The 5,384-nt window shown below is 43.6% G+C and overlaps 1 protein-coding gene across 1 annotated transcript in view; it reads left to right on the top strand.

Moving 5' to 3' along the window:
• dag1 (dystroglycan 1) overlaps positions 1 to 5,384 on the top strand; it is a 43,283-nt gene that overhangs the window by 19,739 nt on the left and 18,160 nt on the right. The gene's annotated exons all lie outside the window — the stretch shown is intronic.

The following is a 5,384-nucleotide window of genomic DNA, read 5'->3' as shown; positions in this document are numbered from 1 at the left end:
GCAGCTGTGTGAACTTGACCTTTAACCTTCTGAATCCCAAAACCTTCTTGGAACTCCTCGTAATCTTAGAAATCTGCAAAATCCCCCCATCTGTCAGCTGGACACGGGCAGAATTGGAATTTCCAACTGCCCGATGGTGATATTCCCTAAAACACTCTGTTGATCCTCGTGTTTGGTGCTTTTTAGATCAAGAACTTTGACCTCTTGTGTCTGAAGATGGAATCCACGTTTCTTCTCCTGTAGAGGACGAGGATGTTGTTTTAGGTTGAGCTGCAGGCGGTGTCTCCACAGAGCAGACAGGAGACGACAGATCGACTCTCTCCGGCTGTTTCGGTTCGTTGTGCTGCTGCAGAACGAATCTCAGAAACTGTGCAGAGGAATGAAGCCGATGCGTCGCCGAGCGGCCGCTTGGACGTCGTCCTGCTGGTGGCTGCACCGGGCCTCGTCCCCCCTCGAGGCCACTTTGGTGGGAAAGCGAACTTTCCTCCTCCTCTCCTCCTTCTCTGCGCTCATTATCTCCTCCCCTCCTGTCGTCTCTCTGCTCCTCACCGAAGCCTTTTGTCTTCGCCCGGCTTCGGCAGATTAACTCGCAGCACAAGCAACAATTATTTTTCAGCCTTTCTCTGTAATTTAGCGACGCTGCGGCCGTGTTTTCTGCCTGATGGGCTTTAAAACCACAGCCGTCACTCTGGTATCCTCCTGCTCCTCTTTCCGTTTGCTGCTTTTACATTTTCTGGTTTAACCCTCTGAACGCTGAGCAGCTGCTTTTCTGCAAAACAAAAATCTTTGTTTTTGTCACTAAAAACTTCGGCTGCAGCTGAACACTTAAAACATTGATTTGTTTTTATTATTATTTCTTTTACCAAAACTTTTTTGTCTGTTTTTACAGAACACAGCAAACGGTTCAGCTTTAGTGAATTTTTTACATGAAACCTTTTTTTTCTTTTTTTAAATCTTGCTTTTAAGCTTCGATTTGATTTATTTTTTCCAGATGAAACCAAAATAATCACACGATAAATACCCAAAGCCTCAGACAGCTGAGACTCTGGTGAATTTTTATGTTTTTCTTCCTCTGATCAAAGAAATCATTTAAAAGATGTTTTTTGTTTCTTTTTAAAGCTGCAGCCATCGCGTCCATTATTAGCATTTTGCATCTGCATTAAAAAAAAACAACACAAAACAAAAACAATTCAAAAGCTTCTCATCTGGATTCTCAGTTGCGTGACGGAGCACAGAGTTTCTGGTTTTTTGTTCAGTCTGGTTCATGCAAATGGTTCATTTTTAGTGAATTTGCAAAATAAAATGTGCAGAATTAAGTGATTTGTGTTGAAATACTTCGATTTAAAACTAAGATTTGGTTAATTTTCCTGACAAAACCAAAAATCTCACATGATAGGCTCAAACACCAGCAGATAGCTAAAAATCTGAAGATTTTTTTGTTTTTTTTCACAATCTGGTTCATGCAAACGCTTAATTTTTGGAGAATTTGAAAAAACAAAACATGCAGAATTAAGCGATTTTATGTTGAAATATTTCGATTTAAAACTAAGATGTAATTAATTTTCCTGACGAAACCAAAAATCTCACATGGTAGGCTTAAAGACCACCACATAGATAAAAATGTGACAAATTTTTCTGTTTTTACAGTTTCCTGCTCTGACAAAAGGTGTCATTTTGGCCTTTTTTTTTCTTTTCAAAGCTAACATCCCTTTCAGGCCCTCCGGCTGGTTCTGGGGTCCAGAGGGTTAAAGCTGCAGCCGTCATCCTGTCATTACAGCCTCTCCTCTCCCTGTTTGCTGCTACATTCTTTAAAAACAACTTTTCATCCTGATTCTCGAGGCTCTCCGCTCATAATGTCAGTCTTTGTCATCGGCCCGTGTGCCGTCCTGCATTTTAAAACGGTCCTTTTCTTTTCTTTTCTTTTTTTTTTTGTCCTGCGGAGCGCCTCGGCCTGTGAAGCCCTCGTAGCTGCAGAGCTGCTGGCAGCATCGCAGTGGAAAACTGGTATTAAGAGCAGGAGGAGGAGGAGGAGGCGACCCGAAGATAAAAACACACCAGAACATATGAGTCACCCTGGCTGTAAGCTAGCACGCTGCGATGGGTTCGCTGGCACCGGAGCAGGCGGTGGCCGTGTTGCTATGTAATTAAACATACAGCCGGCGAGGCTTCTGGATTCATATGTTCCAAATTATACGCTCCCACAGATTCATTCATACTCCGCTGCTCCGTTTGTGTGCGTCCCGGAAAAAGAGGAAAACATCGTCGCTGCTCGTCGGATTCCTTCTGACCTCCGGCTAATTACAGCTAGCCGCCGGGAGCTAATGTAGCCGCTTTAAAACTTTTCTGTTTCTTTTTGTTTCGTGGAGGAGAAGAAGTGCGTCCCGGTGTTGTTGCGGTGTGTCCTCCGGTCGCCTAGCAACCGCAGCTTTTGGACGGCACGCCTGGCCGCCGAGCCTCGTTATATTTAGATGCTGCAAACTGTTGATCATCGACTCAAAAGTCACGTTTCCACACAAACAAACTGGTTTTTGTCTTCAAATAAACTCAATTCTTGAGCTGCGACTTTGCGGGAAAAGTTGGAAAACGCGACAAAGTTCGACTCTTTCGCCGCGCGTTTGAAGCTTCTCCTCCATTTTCGGGGTTACCACGGCGACGGGTCCGTCTAAGATCTGATTGGTCGGCTGGAAAGCTGCAGAATAAATGGCTGATCAGGAACGTATTTGCGACAAACGCTTCCTCAAACTAAAAACGCTGTTTAGTGGTTCATTCACAAGGTTTGCTTTTCTTAGAATAAAGTGATTATTGTAGAAAAGTTCGATTTTAAAGCTTAGATTTGATTTATTTTCCTGACGATCACACGTGATTCGCTCACAGACTGAAGGAAAGTTTAAAATCCAGTGATTGTTTTTATTTTTTTCAGTGATAACATCCTTTTAAAGCCTCATAAAGACGTCTGGAGAAGCTGCGAGGAAGGTTATTTCACATAAGTTACCGAAATTCCACCGTTTATCAGCCAGAAAGTGTAAAAACCGACTGAACCTCATCCCCGACGTGTGTTTCCATTCAGAAAATAAACCAAATCTGAGCTTAAAATCTCGACGTTCCATCAACATAACTTCGTCCTGCATGTCTCGTTTTAACATTTACTGAAAACGAGCAGCACAGTTGAGAACCTCACATCCAGATCGGAGCTCAGTCGGTGCGTTCTTACTGCCAGACGAGTCTAAATTTAAACTTCTGTGTGATCGGCTGGGAGATTAGTGTCCAGCTCTTCATCCTGCCTCTTCCTCTGTTCAGCTTTAAACCGACCTACTGACCGAATCTCACAGAGCTACAGCATTCTCACAGCAATGGGAAACTTTTTTTTTTTTTACTGCAGCTTGTTGCAGATGTAAATAAAAACGACAAACGTGAGTTCAGCAGCAGCCGTCAGGGAGGCGCGACCAGTTTATTTAACCGTAAAACAAAGAGTCTTGATTGCAGCCGCTGGAGAAAACAAACGTTCTTTCAGTTCTGATATCAAAACGTGGGTCGAACACGAAGCTTGGACCGCGACTAGAGCGAAGCCGGAGCTGCCGTCTTCGACTTGTGGCGTCGTTTGCAACCAGAGTTTGTGCAGCGGGACCGCGGGGTGGAGACTCCGGGGATGTTCCCGGTGACTCACTTCCCAGAGGATTAAAACAAACGTTAAATTTAGACCAGAAGGCTCGTTTGGACGCGACCAAACACTCAGATAACGGTCCAGACATCTGAGGCGCCGCAGTCGGAAAACAGAACCATAAAAGCTGAGAAGCAGCATTTAGAACTCGCTGCAGCTTCACGTGGTTTTACTCCAGTTGATTCTACTTTGAATTTTCTGGACTTAAATTCTGACAAAGTTTGTGCAACAAGCAGAATCTCTGCACGTGTCGTTTATCCGTCCTGCAAAATTTATTTTACTTACCAACCTGAATGAAGGCTGTTGTGTTTTGTCTGTCGTCTGACCCGCTTTGTTCCTTTTCTGATTTACAACATTTGTGCATTTAAAGTCTTAAATCTGAATAATTAGTTTAACCAGCTTGTGTCCTGGTGGGATTCTGTTGAAATATCTTGATTTATAGCTTAGATTTCCTTAATTTTCCTGATGAAACCAAAAGTCTCACATGATGAGCTCAAAGATCAGCAGAAAGCTAAAAATATGACGAATTTTTCAGTTTTTACAGTTTCTTGCTCTGATAAAAGGTGTCATTATGGCGTTTTTTTTTAGAATTAAAAAAAAAAGATAGCGTTCTTTTCAAACCCGCCGGCTGGTTCTGGGGTCCAGAGGGTTAAAGCTGCAGCCATCATCCAGCCTCTTCTCCTTTACATTTCAAAATATATGTCTGTACTTTTCATTCTCGTGAATTTTTAGCTTTTTTGCACCATCTGGTTCATGCAAATGCTTTATTTTTTTTGCGAATTTGTAAAATAAACCACACAAAATAAAGCGATTTTGTTGAAAATCTCAATTTTAAGGTTCGATTTGGTTAATTTTTCTGATGAAACCAAAAGTCTCACATGATGAGGTCAAAGACCAGCAGATAGCTAAAAATATGGTGAATTTTTCTGTTTTTACGGTTTCTTGCTCTGATAAAAGGTGTCATTTTGGCGTTTTTTTCTTTTCAACGATAACACCCCTCTATACCTCGCTGGCTGCTTTTGGGCTCCAGAGGGTTAAAGCTGCACTTGTTATTCCAACAAAGACGAAGCGTTTGATCGATGGACGGGAGACTAGATGAACTTATTCATTTCTTCAGAGGAGCCCTGAGCAGTGAAACCGAGCTGTGAGTGACTAAAACACTGTTGAGGCTGCAGACATCCCATAATGCAGCAGAGCGTCGCTCCACTCCAGAGCCACACTTTCACAGGTCCTCGATTATCCACTTATTTTTTTTAACCCTACTTTCGGGGGAAAACAGAGGCTGGATGTGAGTCTTCCACTCAGGTGCTTCAGCAGCGCGTTGGCTCTGGAAGCGCTCCGGATCCGGACGGCGCTGCTCCGGCGGCCCGGTCGGCGCCGCTCCTCTTCAGGCCACTTCAAACATCCTCTGGTGCATCACGCCTCTCATTATCTCTGAGCAATGTGTTTAAGATTTAATGGTTTGTGTCGCCACTGTAGCTCGTTAGCCGGATAAAGATAGCTGATGTTTTATTCACGCGGCGTCAGAGGAGAGCAAAAAAAAATAAAAAAATAAAAGTGGATAATTGCTGACCTGGGGACAGGCGGCCGGGCCGTTCATCAGCGGGACGGATGATCCTTTAAAGACGCTGATGAAGAGTCGCAGCCCGCCTCCTCCTTCTCTCTCCGGAGGAGTGACGGCAGCTTAACTTGGCCTGACGCCTCTTTAATTGTGCTTTTTTTTTTC

Source organism: Stegastes partitus, unplaced genomic scaffold, assembly GCF_000690725.1.
Source record: "Stegastes partitus isolate 25-593 unplaced genomic scaffold, Stegastes_partitus-1.0.2 Scaffold1514, whole genome shotgun sequence".
NCBI classification, from domain to species: domain Eukaryota; kingdom Metazoa; phylum Chordata; class Actinopteri; family Pomacentridae; genus Stegastes; species Stegastes partitus.
This window is presented reverse-complemented; position numbering and strand designations above follow the sequence as displayed.